Genomic DNA, 17,435 nt, shown 5'->3' with positions numbered 1-17,435 from the left:
AACTGCTGTCAGTTACTATAGCAAATGGTTGGCTTCATTACTCTGTGGTGGCCTGCCAACGGAAATGGTTTGTCACCACAGGGCTGAAAAAGGAAGATAAGATAAATTGCCTTTCTGAAGGTACACAGAATAGTTTCTACACACTTGGGTGGGCAGATCAGCTGCAACATGCTTTAGAATAGCTTAAACTCGTAAATAAGATACACAACATTACGAGAAGTTGACTCCTCTTCCCAGGGGGCGCAGCATTGCTGGCAGGCATCCTGGACCTCACAGAGACCCGGGAGTGGGTGGAGGAATGCTGCCCACGTCATTAGGGCTCCTGGCTACATCAGCCCCCCCCCAGCTGACCAATCAGGTTAGCCAGGGGGCGTGGTCACTTGCCGTATAAACCGCAGCATGGCCAAGGGCCTGCCTCCACTCGCCTTCTTGCCCAGAGCCTTGCAAAGCAAAATGTGGCCCAGTAAAAAAATATCACCAGCCTGTTGGGAGATGGTAAAGAAATATACCACTGTATATTTCTTTACAGGGGCATTGTAAAAATATACTAAAAATATACTAAAATATATTAAAAGTTAATGTATCAATTCATTTTTTAAAGAAAGAATTTATCCCGAGACCTCCATTTTAATAGACTGGAATTAGATAATGCCGTGGTTTAGTTGCCTTTCTCCTAGTGTTATTTAGATTTAATAAATTGTCTTCCCATTTAATCCTCAATTACTGTTTCTTTTTTAATCTATGTAGGTATGGATCATCTTTTTTAAGATTCAGAGCAAGAAATCACTGAAGTACAATTAAAGCCAGAAGGGATAAATAATTAACTAAACAAAATAAATGATGCTTAATCATTACGATTCAACACGTTAAATAAACTTGTTAAATTCATAAGGATAAATCTACCATCTAACAGCATGCAACATGTAATTCTTTTTTTTCAGTGCTTAGCAACTGCTGCATTATTAGACAATAAAAAGGGTTTCTAAAGACAGCAGTTGGTTAAATTTGGAATAATGGCTTCTGGAATATATTTAATGTACCCCTCTCGAGATTCAAGTCTACACGCTGTTCTGGATATGGCAATATGTCTAGTAATATCAATAGTCTTGGAGGCAGTTTAATTTAATGTCCATGCCCATCACTTAGGAACAACCCATGTGAAGTTCAGGTTCATCAAAGAGTCAAAACAGGAAACTCCTGACCTATGCTTCGGTGCTCTTTGTAAAAACCCATTCTGTGCATTGTGGGACACCAGGATGAAGGAGCAGGCAGCCCATTGGCTCCTTCTGACCCAGTTATAAAATGCTTGGGCAACTGATCTTGTTTATGAGGCCCATCGGCCTTGGTATCTACCCTCGATGTCCCCTTTCCAGACACTGCCTAAAGGTTCATTTCCCAGTATCCCAGTTTACAGCTGCCTGCTCTGCCTACATCAGGAATTAGGGTACATGTGACCCTCGGACATTGTTGGGCTCCAACAGTCTCCTGCCAGGTGGCCAATGGTTCACGTTTGGTGAGAAAGAAGTATAGGGCCACAGAAGAAGAGGAGCTGTGTACAATTCTGGGTGTGGTGAGATACAACAGAGAAAGTGCACAGGAAATAATGAGCTTGTCTTTGGCCAAATGTGCTAGAGGTGACGTATACTTTTATCATTTTTATTAAAGCGTTCTGGTGATTGCCACTATCCATATGACTCTCATAAAGTGGAGACAGTGTCTACACGAGATCTGAATGCACAGAAAGGAAACAAATAGGAGAGCAGGCTTACTTAAGTTCAAGCCTAGCTGAAATAAACAATGACCTCAAAAGGGTCAGAGACAAGCTAGCCTGGGTTTTTTATAATAGAGAAAAGCTGGATGAACTCTCATGCTCTGCTTATAAAAACAAAAATGTGATTTGTGTGTTGGATAAACCACAGAGCAGCATTTTCACAGTGTTCCCTGTAAGTGTACATGAGCAGTCAAGGCTTGGCACTCTTCCCCTGCACTGCTCACTCTTTTCCCCATTCAAAGTGAACTGCTCTCATCACAGCTGTCTTGTAACGCAAGTAGAAGCACAACCCTATAAATAATCTACTCAGATCAGCAGCTAGTTCCACTGAATTCAATGGGCTGACTCCCATGTAAATAGGTATAGGACTGCAGTCTTATACAAATATTCAATCAATACCATTTAAACAAAACATTACAATGCTGTTGCTAGCACAATCAAGTTTTGATAATGAAGTTTGAGGAATTACTCAGATCATTAAGCGTTTTAATGAGCTGTGTTTTTAGCAAGACAACTATATGGGACAGCATAAAGAACATCTAATACAGGGGTCAGCAACCTTTTTCAGCTGTGGGCTGGTCCACTGTCCCTCTGACCATGTGGTGGGCTGGACTATATTTTTTTGGGGGGGGGAATGAACAAATTCCTATGCCCCACAAATAACCCAGAGATGCATTTTAAATAAAAGCACACATTCTACTCATGTAAAAACACGCTGATTCCCGGACCGTCCGCGGGCCGGATTGAGAAAGCAATTGGGTCACATCTGGCCCCCGGGCCTTAGGTTGCCTACCCCTGATCTAATAGCATGGTTTAGATATCTTTTAAACGTCATTTTATGTTATAGAAGTGTATTTTATATTTTTATATAATCTTCACTTTAAAACTTTTGGCTTTATAATGAATTTGTCCTATACTTACATAATCTGTTTCTCATGGGATATATACCGTAAATAATTAAGTTTTTCTACTATTATAGATATATAAAATCCCAATGTCCAGAAACATCATCTGCTAAAAGTATTTACTTATTTAGTCCTGGTATAGTGCCATTAAGCACATGAATGTAGTCAATTATTGTGGATTTGCCTTCAGAAATGGTGTACACAAGAGTGTATAAAATGGAAATGTTATTTCTAGCAACTACACAATGCCTTTCGGACAACAACATGATGACCTATGTCCTTATTCCACTACTCCTTTGACCGATTTAACAAGCATATTTATATTTTAGTGTCCCGTGAAGGTGATTTGTGATTCCTAAAATACTGGGGCCCAAAAGCTCTAGCTTTTGAACAGATGAACAGGAGGACGATTAGCATCATATAATAGATTTAAGATCCATATGTTTGATGCACCTTTTCAATATGACAGACTCAAAGGTCTGAAATTTTGCCATGGGAAAACCTTAGTCATTTCATTTCATTTGAAACACCCAGATTACTAAAGATACTCACATGCAAAAATGTTTGCATGACCTAGCCATAAGTGATCATCCAGGCTTAGTAAATACTTGTTAATCTTAGTAAATCTCATTTTATGCTTTATTTTGATATGGAATTTAAGATATTATTATTATTATTATTATTATTATTAATACCCCACCCATCTGGCAGAGTTTCCCCAGCCACTCTGGGCAGCTCCCAATTGAGTGTTAAAAACAATACAGCATTAAATATTAAAAACTTCCCTAAACAGGGCTGCCTCCAGATGTCTTTTAAAAATAGGATAGCTGCTTATTTCCTTGACATCTGATGGGAGAGAGTTCCATAGGGCGGGAACCACTACCAAGAAGGCCCTCTGTCTGGTTCCCTGTAACCTCACTTCTCGCAATGAGGGAACCGCCAGAAGGCCCTTGGCGCTGGATCTCAGTGTCCGGCTGAACGATGGGGGTGGAGATGCTCCTTCAGGTATACAGGACCAAGGCCAAGCTATATTAGTCAAAATATAGCTCTTATATAATTCTGTACAGAAACACAGTAACATGAGAAACTGGAAACCTCTAATATGTAGCAAGCAACACATCAGGATACCCTGGGAATGCAGAGTTATCTGTTTTCAAACACTTGTAAGCTACAAGGAACAAGGGGGATAATCAGAGGTCCCTTTAGCATTCATCTGCCTAAAACCTATCGACATATGCAAGTAAAAGATGGCATGTAGTTGCTGGCAACAAAAATACAAAGGCTTAACATGTGACGTCCCAATAAACCATACAATACTCCAATAATATTATTGTAAGATAGGGATGAATTTGGGCAAGAGGTTGCCCAGGTGATTTGTCTCATGGGAACCAATTGCTAGAACAATGCTTCTTGCCACAAGACCACTAAAAACCCCAACCTTATACAATTAAAAACCTGTTGCTTATTTCAGTTGCCTGCTTGCTACTCTGCATATACCCAAACATTAGCTAAAGCCGGGTTTGAAGTAACTGCAGAGAAATCAACCCTGGGTGGATACCTGTGGATACACACACCATACTATATTGTTAATCCATGTTCTGTCTAAGAGAGAATGAGGTCGTATAATCACCTAGAAAAATGCCAGTGACACAGAAAAGTCTAGATAGCTTCTAATGGAAAATTACTGTGCTTTTGATAATAAAAGGGGAAGACCTGATTATCTATCTCTCTATCTCTCTCTCTATCTCTATCATCTCTCTCTATCTCTATCTCTATCATCTCTCTCTATCTCTATCTCTATGAGGTAGTCCTTTGTGGCTGTTCTGTTGTTATTGAGGCTATTCTTGGCTATCCAACAGGAAGAAGAAGCCTCAGAGCTACAGCAGAAGCACACACACACACAATCTATCACACAGAGAGAAATGTTTTAAGACTTTGTAACAAAAGTTGGGTCCTGCCCTTTCCATTGTTAAGGTATGAAAGGAACTGTGTAGATGCGCTGTATTTGTAGAAGCACCTGCAGCAGCACTTTTATGCAGAAGATACAATTACATAGTACGCTCAACATTGCATGCCTATGCCAAAAATTGACCTCAGAAGTGTTTGTTTCCTGTAACAGAGAGTTGCCTAACAGGTATCTATTATGTGACTAAGGCTGCATAAATACTGTATTACTGTTTACACTGGCATCAATGAGTCCCCACAACTTGGTGTTTGAAGCTGTGCGTGCATTATGCGAGCCACAGTCCATATCTATCCTCTAGTTTCTTGAGCAATACTGCTGTTTGATGTCTTTCCCACCAAACCAGCCTCCATCCGATTTGAAAACGTAAGCCATGCTCATTAAGCTGAGGTGAGTACATTTGAGAAAGCCCTTGCGCATGTGTAGATGACAGCACACGCATGGATGAAAAGCTTCAAGAAGAGGTGTTTGGTGCATGTACGGGGGGGGGGGAGGGCGTTGCTGCATGGGGAAACCAAACAGGTAATATGCATCAGGTGAAGACATCCCCACTCCCTCTCTGGCATGCAAATGTGACTTGGAAATCCGAGGAAGGAGTGAAAACCACACTGCAGTCTAGGCTGCTAATGTGTACAGTTTTGCCAAGGCCATAATAAAGAAGAATGTACATAAGAGCTCTGTTTCTTTGGGACACACAATAAGCATCTGGAAACAGCATTTATTGTTCCAAACGGTGACCCTTTTTATTTATTTATATGATCATTTAGCTTGTTAGTTCTTTAACTATAATAACAGTATGTATAGTTATGCTTCCTGGTCTGCCTTCTCCTGCTACAGGAGTCTTTCCAAGGAGAACGTGTACTATTTCAGCAACTTAAAAATCAAACCCACCTAAGTTTTAACAGCATATATACTTTTAACTCCACATCTTTCAATAAATGTTAATCTGGGATAAAGCTCTTTAATACAGCGGTGCCTTTCCGTTTTCCTGTCAATTTGTGAAGCCATGAATACCTGGTAAAAGCTATTTATGCACAGGTCAATGAAATGCTCATGGTCTCCTGTAGTTTTGAACACTGTCACTCACTAACAGTTGCTGAGCTCTGCTAAAGGTAAAATGGAGACTGACATTCAGCAAGGGCACAGTGCATGCTAGGAAACTCAGCCTTTTTCCTGCTCTCTCCTCCCATAGGACACAAATTTTATGAAAACATGACCCCTTGTCTCCTTAGAATCTCCCCTCCCCGGTTACCTTGGTATGGGATACACACTTGTATTTTCTGACTCCCTGCAAAAAGGCCGCACTGTGAAACAAAGCTCAGTCAGGAAACATAAAGAAGTTAGAATGTGCTTCTGGGGGAGAACATAACGTTTCCTATCTTTATGCAATTAAATACGTTACAAACAGGCTGATGAAAGAACAGAAAACCCAATAAAAGCATGAAAAGCTATCTCACACTTTCTGCTGTCGGGAGAGCGAAATATATTTAGTGCTGATGCTAGGAAAAATCATTTAATCAAGCGCACAGGCCAGACCTTCAGCTGTGCTCTCTAGGGACTATATCAAGTTATGCAGGCACTCTCTGAAAGAGAATTAAACATTAATATTACTCATCACTTCAATTTAAGCAAAATACTGCCTCATAAAGGAAGACAAAGTTTAAAACTACACAAATAAATATTCCTATTGTAGTAAGAAACCGGGCTGAAAATGTTATAGTTTGTATATAAACTTCGCAAATTGGATGAGGGACTTACACACACTGCAGTAATCTAAGGTTCATAATTTTTATATATCTGAACACTTCAGATACTAAAATCATTCAAATCTGGGGTGTGCCGTCATAAAGATAGATTTTTAGTGACTCTGACATTCTCACCTAGAAAGCAGAGTAAAAGCTTGAAGACAGAACGTGTGTAGGAACTTTCCCTTGAGAAATCCAGATCTCAATGCCAAGGCACTCTGATACCTACCAGTGTGTACTAGAATATTGAGAACCAATGACAAGAGTGGCAAATAAAGATTCATCAACGGATCCCTAGAATGTGTGCATGAGACTAATAATAATAATAATAATAATAATAATAATATATTATTTATACCCCAGCTGGGTTTCCCCAGCCACTCTGGGCAGCTTCCAACAAAAGATAAAAAATACATTAAAACATCAGTCATTAAAAACTTCCCTACACAGGGATGCCTTCAGATGTTTTCTAAACATCAGGTGGTTGTTTATTTCTTTGACATCTGGTGGGAGGGCGTTCCACAGGGGGGGGCGCCATTACCGAGAAGGCCTCTGCCTGGTTCCCTGTAACTTCACTTCTCGCAGTGAGGGAACTTCCAGAAGGCCCTCGGCGCTGGACCTCAGTGTCTGGGTTGAATGATGCTAGGTGGAGATGCTCCTTCAGGTATACAGGACCGAGGCTGTTTAGGGCTTTAAAGGTCAGCACCAAAACTTTGAATTGTGCTATAAAATGTAAACTTTGATAGATGTTTTGATATCATGAAGCCTATTGCCTTGGATCTTGAAGTTCAAGCCTTTCTTTTACCATGTGAACAGAGATAATCATAGCCTCTAAAATGTGCTAGCTTACCCTTACCCCCAAGGGCATGCTCTATAGGGAGTTGGCATCAGACAACAGGCCTATTGGCAGACTAGCTCTGTGTTAAAAAGATGTCTGCAAACAAGACATGAGGGCTTGCCACATCAGCCCTGCTATGTGGGAATTCCTTGCAGTGCCTGGAGACAGACAGTCCGGTCATGTATTCACAGCAGTAACCTGATGAGGAATGACTGCTGGGAGGAGTGCAGGGAGAAAAAACGCCATGGTGTACCTGTAGCAACAAGATGGGATGCCTTCATCTGCCCCACCTGCAATAAAACATGTCTCTCCCGTATTGATCTCTGCAGCCACAGCAGGCGCTGCAACCTTCCAACTGTTTGACTTCACCCCAAAAGGCGCACTTCTCCATTGACTCCTGAGACAGACAGATGCCAACAACCCTAAAAATGCTCACCAAAAATATGCATGAAACTGTAGATTCAACTTAACTAACCTCACTAAAAAAATGAGCAGAAAATTAAGGTCTGGCTAAAATAAATGTTGTCTTTGTTACATTGATAGCTAATAGTATACTGAAAAAAGCATATAGCCGAAATATAATATTATTTAATCACCCAACGGGCTGTGTGCTTCTACATGAATTCCAAATTATGACCCAGAAATAATTGGTAGACTGTCCTGACATTCTTTTAATGGAACCGGACAAAAGAGTTCATTTTTATTAAATTCTGCTGCCTTAGAAAGATAAGAAGCAGAATTCCCTGCAGGCATTCAGAGGAAAAAGCATAATTTGAAGTAATGTTTAAGTCTTGAACTACAAGGTAGAAGATTATCTACTTATTTTAAGTGAGAGACTTAACTTTATAAAATGAACCTTGAATAAATCTTATGAATGACATGAGGTTTAACTGCACTTCATCTTCTGGCACAAGCATTGGGGCCAATATTTCTAGGGCTGGCCTGCAGCAGGGTGCAACAGGATGAAAAGCAATCGGCTTCAGACAACACCATGAGAGCAGGATAGATGAAGGTGAACATTAGTCTCTGAGCGGTGCATCAAGAGCTTTTAAAAGCACATTTCACATATTTTATTGGTCCAGCCCTACAAAAATCCCATATTAGGTGATGATGATATGACAAGTTGAGAAGTTTTTTGGGTGAAGGATTCCTAAATGAAAGGTCTATCAAATTCCTTGTCAACTCCAAAAAACCCAACACTTTAGACATGTTTGAATTCTTCAACATGAATTAACTGTTAACAACATCACTGAGAATGGGATATTCAAAATGCAGAAGGAAGCCTAATTACATATCTTCCATATACAGCCCTAGACTTCAGTTTTTATTCTGTAACATGCACTGTGTATTAACATGAACTGCAATACAAATAGGAAACCTTAATAAACAAATACACATTAACTTCAGTCTACCTAGCGCTCCCAAAATCTAAACTCACATTTCAGAAATATATCAAAAAGCATATCATTACAGATACATTAGCATGAAATGGAGAATTAAGAGCAAATATAAAATGTTAAGATGCCCACTTCATTTTGTGTGACCTGTCAATTCTATATCACCAGGTAACTCTATTATTTGACTATGATCAAATAACAATACATATCCCATAAACTAAGGTATCATGTCTTGCATAATGATAGTTTGAATGAGAAACCTGCAAAGTTCATTGTTAAAAAGTCATGATAATCATTACATTTTACTCTGAATTTAATTTCGGCACTGAAATATTTTGATAATAAGCCTAAAATACCTTACTGAACATTAAATTATCTTTTCAGATTACAGAACTTTAATCTCAAATTTCATTTACATTATTTCAAGTACAAGGCAACCTTTTCCTCACTTAGTCTGAAAAAAAGCAGCTTCCATTAAGTTAAGAGTAGAACTTAGAAGGACTAAGTTCCAAGATATATTTTTAATACCTACAGTACTGATGTATGCGTGAAGTTTGTAATATGTTGGTAATCACTGTTCAAGTATCACAGCAATGCTTGCATTAATTAGCTCTATAGTTTTATGCTTTTCAGCTGCTCATGAAACACTAGGGAAAATCCAGATTTCCTTATATATAGCCATCTAGAAATGAATAATTGAATAAACAGGGAATTAGTTTCTATTTTGCAATTGTAATTATTATTATTATTTTGTTAAAGCTATTACTGTATTTTGAATTATCTAAACTTCATTTATATTCTTTTGAAACAAGTCTTTTGGCAGCCCTGTCCTAATTGTAGAAGAAACACAGCCTGCAAGTTTGTTTGCTTGTTTTTAAACCATTCTTCTCTAAACAACTATTCTCTTAGCTATATTATTAATAAATGGAAGATATCTATCTCAGTATGGTTTGTGTTCAGCAAAACTAGAACTGCTTTCTCTATGGGGACTTTTAGATTTAAAGGCAAAATAATAATAAAGACAAAATACCTCATTAACTTGGTGTAATTATAGTTAATGTTATCACCATTTATTTTTATTATTCATATAGCGCTGTCACAGTATTAGTGATTTCATAGAGCTAAATGCAATAAGCTTGCAGTTTGAAATTAGAACCATAAAGAGGCAACAAAGATTGTAAACTATTAACTGTAACCTTGTGTACAGGATCAACTTTGCAGTCATGTACCTGGCAGAAATACTCCAAAACACGGCAACTAATCCAGAGGCAAGTAGTACTGTGTACACAAGTTAGTCATGTCAATTAGTTTCAATCTGTTTACTCTGAGTAGGACTGGCTCTGGATACAGCCCTCTGCTTCTTCAAAGAAAGAGACAAGATACTGAACTATCTAATCTGCTCCACATCTTTTTGGGCCACAACAGGAATACAGTGGTACCTCAGGTTACATACGCTTCAGGTTACATACGCTTCAGGTTACAGAGTCTGCTAACCCAGAAATATTACCTCGGGTTAAGAACTTTGCTTCAGGATGAGAACAGAAATTGTGCTCTGGCGGCACGGTGGCAGCAGGAGGCCCCATTAGCTAACGTGGTGCTTCAGGTTAAGAACAGTTTCAGGTTAAGTACGGACCTCCGGAACGAATTAAGTAGTTAACCTGAGGTACCACTGTCCCCTGAAATTTCCGCAGCCACATTGTTACTCTACCCATCCCACACTGAGGCATGTAGAAGAATCCAGACACGATTTAATTCTGTGTTCCCCACCCCCATCATCTGCAACTCAGGAAATACATCAATCACAACACTAACCTGTGCATCAGCATACAACTACCATTTTCTCAATGCACCCCTGGACAGTGCAGCAATGCACAGCACACTCCTCAGGAATAAGGGAAGAGGAATTTTGCATGGACCCCTTCAGACAGTATAGAAATCTACTCTGGTATTGTGACTAAGTACTTCTGCTACTACGCCCAAGGCTGAGTTGCTCAGCGAAGAGTATTTTTTTGTATTGTATAACCCCAGCTGCACAAAGTGTGATGCTATCTACAGCCTCAGAAACAATCCAGACATCACAATTAAAGATGCTGGAAAAGAAGGAGCTATTTTTGTCACTAACCAGTTGCATGTGTACAGAAGATCTCCAGCACCAATTTTTGCAGAAACAAATCTGCACAGACGTGTCATTGGCCATAAATACATATGTTTCATCTATATGTGGATATATGCACCGAGGAACTATGGGTGTTAATAATAATAAGTAAATTGTCTTTATTAATGGGAATTCTTGAAATAATAATCTTCTTGTGCCATAATTATAAGTAACCATATTACATTGTTTGATCACAATTTGAGTTCCATGGTATTTTTAAACAATACCACTTATCTTCAGAGGCTGTCACAGCAATAATGCTCAGCTCCCATTTCTCATTAATAAATACTGAAAATATAAGTCAAATCATTTGTTTTACTTGGTAAAGCTTGCACAGAGCAAATCAGATACATAATTTTAATATAAAGCCTAATTAAGAAGCAGCATACTTTCAGTCTTATCAGCAATGCAACATAAAATTATGAAGTCTGCACTAATTAATGCATTGTGTCAAGTCTTAAATTATACATCCTAAATGCCAGAAGCTATAATTCTAAATACAAGGTAGTTTAACCACCTCTCTCACCTAATAGCCACAGTTAATTAGCAACTCAGTTGTAGTGATGTACATGATAAAATATTGCTAAAGATGCTTGAAAGAACATGTCAGTTTAAGGGTGGAATTTAACTAGATTCTCTTATAGTTCAGTTTCAAGCCAATTACCACCATGTGAAACTTTTTTCCAATAAAACTCCCCTTTTGGGAGAAAAATACCCAACTCATCATAAATGAAATGCTAACACATAAGCAAGTAAGAGCTAGCAACTGATTTTTGTTTTGTTGTATAAAGAATGTATATTTTGGGAAGGGGATAATAGAAATATTGTACCATTTTGTTTCATACTCAAGCCAACCAAGGGTTCTGATATGTATCGTGTGAGGATTCAATGGGCACCAACAATATCCACTAAGAAACCATATCCCTAAAATTGTAGAACTCAGCACTGGCTTCTAAACCTCTAAGAAACCACCAAAAGCCAAATAAAATTACATCTAACTTAAGAGTAGGGACATGGGTGGTGCTGTGGTCTAAACCACTTAGCCTCTTGGACTTGCCGATCAGAAGGTCGGCGGTTCGAATCCCCACGACGGGGTGAGCTCCCGTTGCTCGGTCCCAGATTCCTGCCAACCTAGCAGTTCAAAAGCACACCCCAAACTGCAAGTAGATAAATAGGTACTGCTCTGGTGGGAAGGTAAATGGCATTTCTGTGCGCTGCTCTGGTTTCAGTGTTCTGTTGCACCAGAAGCGGCTTAGTCATGCTGGCCACATGACCCGGAAAAAGTGTCTGCAGACAAACATCGGCTCCCTCAGCCTGTAAAGCGAGATGAGTGCCACACCCCTGAGTCGTCTGCAATTGGACTTAACAGTCAGGGGCCCTTTACCTTTACCTTTTTTTTAACTTAAGAGTGCCATGCCAATCAACTGTCCAGTTATTATTTAACTGCAATAAAATATCCCATGAAGAAAAGAACGCTACTGTGTAGGTAAGTGGTAGATTATTATTTTTTAAATGCAACAAATGTTGCATGGTGTCACGAGACAGAGAAGTGACAGAATAAAGTTTCCACATTTTTGCTTTATTTCGCTCCCCACAAAACTATCAAAATGCCACACTGATGCATGATGTTTGCAATTTCTGGTTGAAAACCAATACTCTAGGGTACCCATGAAGTCCACCATATAAATCTTCTCATTTTTTACCTTATCTACCTTCTCGGGTTCATTTAAACATAACAGCCAGCATGGATGCTTACAAACAATTCAGCATGTCATAATCCTTTATTATTATTACTATTGTTATTATTAAATTTGTATACTGCACTTCAACCACAGATCTCAAGGTGCTTCACAACAAAAGATCACAATATAAAAAACACAAAATACATAATAAATAGAAGAACAAAAACAAACCAATAATCTCCCCTCCCATAACACATTTAAAAGCGGATTTGTACCATTTTGAATACCAAATTAAAATCCTCATTGTATTTCATAGACCCAGCTTAATCATTGACTCATGGTGAACTCAGGTAAGCAGTGCTTTTTTTCTGGTGCTACTCAACTAGAAGAAAAACACTGCAGGTAAGCCTTTTACTCTCAACTTCAATTGTTCTCAAGTTCAACTGTTCTATCTGTAAGGAATTGCTGTTCCTTTTCTTTGGCTAAGACTAATAAGCGAAGAATTTTTAACAGCTGTGCGCCTGTTATATTCTGTGCAGCACTGTATCCATAAAGAAATGTTTCACAAAACTTCTCTTATACTATTTCAGCAGTTCAATTCATTCATTCATTCAGTGGATTATTGGCAGCAAATATGTCTAGTGACCAATGCAATAATTACCCACATTTCCAGGAGAAAGAAGACAAGCAATGCCAGATCTGATTGCTTCTAGGCCTTATGGTTAGCAAGATTGCCACAGGGATGAGGGATTTGAGCCCTACATTGAGCAAAAGATTCCTGCCTAGCGTAGGGTTTGACTAGATGGCCCTTGTGGTGCCCTTCCAACGCTACAGTTCTATGATTCTATGCTTCCATGACATATAGTACCTGAGCAAAGGGAGCTCAAAAGTTTTCTAAGTGATATTTTACTTGCAGCTATATGCTGGTAACTCATTTATGCCAAGCAACAACCAAATGGTCTATTAATAAAGGTGCTTATATAGAGAGTTAAGAAAATATACGACAAACAACCTCAAAATACCTGAAGAAAATGGTGTCACATTTTCCTAACATGCCCTAAAAAGAGAGAGAGAGATCAAAACAAGCTTATGCCAAAAGAACTGGAAATGCACAGGCTTCAGTCCAGTAGTGTCAGGCTGTAGAGAATATTAAATAAGCATAATCGGGTAGACATATGGTGGTTATCTTATCTTGCTGTTTAAGCTTGCAACAGCTTCACAAGATGGTGCCTTAACACTGTGAATAGCATCCTAAATGATTTAAAAACAGTGTGATTTGCAAAAGAGATAATGTGCTATACATTCACTGCACAATGATTGATAGGAACAATAAAGGTATCTTGATAAATTGGGAGAATTTAATAGGTTGGAAGTTGTAACACTCAAGGATTTACTGAAGGTCAATAACACCTGATCTACTGAAAGGAGACTTATTTATGAAATGAAGAGTATAACTGACAGATAGAATGTTCTTGTCTATCTGACCTTATTATGAATTCCAGAACAGAGAAAGTTAAGCGTAAATCCTATTTAAATTATTGGGATCTAAGCATTAAAATGTGTCCAGTAAATCTATTGATTCAAGCAGCTCTAAATATCCCTTCATGCTTGACGGCTATAGAAGGAAAGTGTGCCTACCTGTTGAGTCCAAAGGTGGACAGATACTAAGCTAGTTAAATGAAGATATTTAATTTTAGGGTACTTTCCTTGCTCACAGTTACTTACAGACTGGTTTACTGGGATGCAGGTGGCGCTGTGGTCTAAACCACTGAGCCTCTTGGGCTTGCCAATCGGAAGGTCGGCAGTTCAAATCCCTGTGACGGGGTGAGCTCCTATTGCTCTATCCCAGCTCCTGCCAACCTAGCAGTTTGAAAGCATGCCAGTGCAAGTACACAAATAGGTACCACTGTGGGAGGAAGATAAACAGCATTTCCGTGCGCTGTAGCAATCCATAGAACTCTTTAGATCATTGCAAATGTAGGTTTACCTAGGCGCTGCAACTGTGCAAACATAGCCATTCAACCTGCATAAAACATGTCAAAGGGTCTTATGTTTCTTTCAGCTGCTCCAGTTTCCAAGAACCCTATTGTGCCAAGTGTTGTTAATGTTTTTGTTTCCTTTTAACATAAAAGATCCAATCTGAACTATTATGTATCAGGTTTAGGAAACAGTAGGAGTAGGAGAAGACAGGGATGATGTCATTTCTTCCTGTTACATTTCACTTCCTTCTAGCTACAGGACTCTCTCCTGCCTGACCTCTCTGCAGCTACAACAAAAATTAAAAATAACATGCAATACACATGTGTGGTAAATGCTAATTTCAAGTTAAGGAGGAAGGAACTGAAAAAATGATATTCTAATATTAGCTAAGATAGAAAGTTGAGTATGACATAAAGAAAACAGCAGTGAAGTGAAAACATACAGAGTTAAGTTGCAGCCCTCCTCAGTAATTAATACAGTGGTACCTCAGGTTAAGAATTCATTCTGGAGGTCTGTTCTTAACCTGAAACTGTTCTTAACCTGAAGCACCACTTTAGCTTAATGGGGCCTCCTGCTGCCACTGCACCGCCGCTGCATGATTTCTGTTCTTATCCTGAAGCAAAGTTCTTAACCCGAGGTATTATTTCTGGGTTAGCGGAGTCTGTAACCTGAAGCGTATGTAACCTGAAGCGTATGTAACCCAAGGTACCACTGTACTATGTTCCTCGTGACAGACATTGGAGCACACTGAGTAGCCCATACTCCAATGTCCACTTGAACAGTGCAGCTATCTGTAGTAACACTGTAGATGCAAAGGGCTCCACATGACCCAGAATTCAAATTGTGCAGAGTTCCAGTTTGTGTCGAACCCTTCATAAGTACAGTACAGCTTCACACAGGAAGATGTTATAGCCACAGACAGTTGAGCTGTTCAGAGAGAAGCCAGGGCTACTCAGCTCACCCCTGCCCCTGTGCTGAGTAACATGGAAGCATTGACACCAGGACAGCTCAGATACAGGAAGTGATTCACACTGGGAAATATTACTAAAATGAGTGTATGGAAGGTGGCTCATTTTCACAGATTAATAAAACAACAGCCCTCCTCCTCCATCTCTGATTATATATATATATGAACAAGGGAGACAGCTGGATAAAGCACACATTGGTGCATGCATGCACACTTTGTTTACTGAAATGTCATTTTCTTCTTTCACAAATAATCATGTCAGTCTAAACGCCTTCTGGTCTGGGACCATGTTGCTGCCTTTAAAGAACTGTGTGCATTATATTAATGCTAACAAGCAAGGACTTCACTAAGAGAGCGTATGTTATTTTCTACTGCAGTGTTTTAAAAAAGGGGTTTACTCCACAATAAAAAAATTCACATACACTGTTAAGCATTCATGAAGCATATAAAGGGCATCAGTCCTTAAAATAGGCCAGCTTTGTTAAATCTTGCACACAGTTATATCTGCAGGTGGTCTTCATGCATTATTTGCTTTGCAGAGCAACTACATGCAGACAATGAAACGGGGTTGAGCTAGATGACTCTTGGGGTCTCTTCCAACTCTTCTATGCTTCTATTATTCTATGGCATGACACCTGTACCTAACCAAATGTAAACTATCCTTGCTTACCAGTCGCAGAGTCTGGCAAAGGACAGTGAAAATCAAACATTTTCTTTCATGTAGACTTAGTTCCCCCTACTCACCCCAAAAGCCTATTTTGCTATTACCTTTATATGCATTGCATATTCATTTTTCCTCCTGGTTTAAATGTATAAGTATTTCAAAATGAAAGTTTGGGAATTTATTTCTGGAATTTCTATCATATTCATCAATATTATGTACTGTATTTTATGTATTTTTTTTATGCCGCTCTGAGCCTGGCTTTGGCTGGGGAGGGCAGGGTACAAATAAAATTTATTATCTATTATTATTATTTTTAAAAAACGAAGAAAATGCTCCTTGCCATGCCTTCAAGAGTGTTTCACATAATACGAATGAAATATAATTACAGGGCATAATAAAATCATTCAAAAAGCAAAGTGTCAGGAAATGCATTTACTGCAATTTCCAGCCAATTAGAAGGGTAGAAATACACTCCACATCTGATAATGGCTAAGTTCACATGTAACAATTAGCTTCAGTAAACCATACTGTGCGGAAACTGGGCTGCTGCACAAAGCCCAACTGTTCCCACTTTGTTCCCCCCCTTTGAACTAGTGGATAAACAAACCAGGAAGGAGATAGCTTCGCACAGGGGTGGGAAACCCTTTTCAACCAAAGGCTCACTTTCCTTTCTGGACAACCTCCTGGGGGACCATGCCAGAGTTTCTACACACATTCACACACCCCTCTATCTTCCATCCAGGCAGGCAGAAGGATGTATCAGGTTTGAGAACACATTTCAGCCAGGCTGACCATTGGCCATTCTGACTGAGGCTGATGGGAGTTGTAGTCCAATGACATATGCGTGGCGCCCCGTTGACTATCCCTGCAGGGTTGTTTCCATACGTTCTGAGGTCAAAAAGAAACAGCCTCCATCCAGCATGTGATCATTCACTGCATGCTTTCTTTCCCCACCAAAATGAGTGTTGCTGAATGTGATAGAACAGACAATTAGATAGGAATTCACAAAACTATTCTCCTTCCTCTTCCACCAATGCTGAAAATCTGTTTAGCACAGTGGAAGACTTTTCACACTCAACAGCAGGAGCATAGCCCGTAGGTATTTGCAATTTATTTAGAACTGAAAGGTATTGTGTGCAAGGGCCAAAATCTCCTAATGTTCCTTTCTGTTATCTTTCTGATCTTTTATCCAGATTTAAATATTACTGAATTACACAGAATAATATTTCTAGCTCCTCCACATATGAAAAATGATTTTTAACTCTGTTATTTTTAGACCAACAGCCTACTCCACAGCAACTTCACTGTTAGAAATTATATATGAATTAGTAAGTCTACACCCAACAGAATATAAAATAATTTAAGTTC

At 39.1% G+C, this 17,435-nt stretch overlaps 1 protein-coding gene across 10 annotated transcripts in view; it reads right to left on the bottom strand.

The window, feature by feature from the left end:
• The window catches only part of PTPRE (protein tyrosine phosphatase receptor type E), a 167,669-nt gene that overhangs the window by 54,687 nt on the left and 95,547 nt on the right, over nucleotides 1–17,435 (bottom strand). The gene's annotated exons all lie outside the window — the stretch shown is intronic.

Source organism: Podarcis tiliguerta, assembly GCF_965153285.1.
Source record: "Podarcis tiliguerta genome assembly, chromosome: 5".
NCBI classification, from domain to species: Eukaryota; Metazoa; Chordata; class Lepidosauria; order Squamata; family Lacertidae; genus Podarcis; species Podarcis tiliguerta.
Note: the sequence above shows the minus strand (reverse complement) of the source record. Positions and strands in the feature narration are given on the sequence as shown.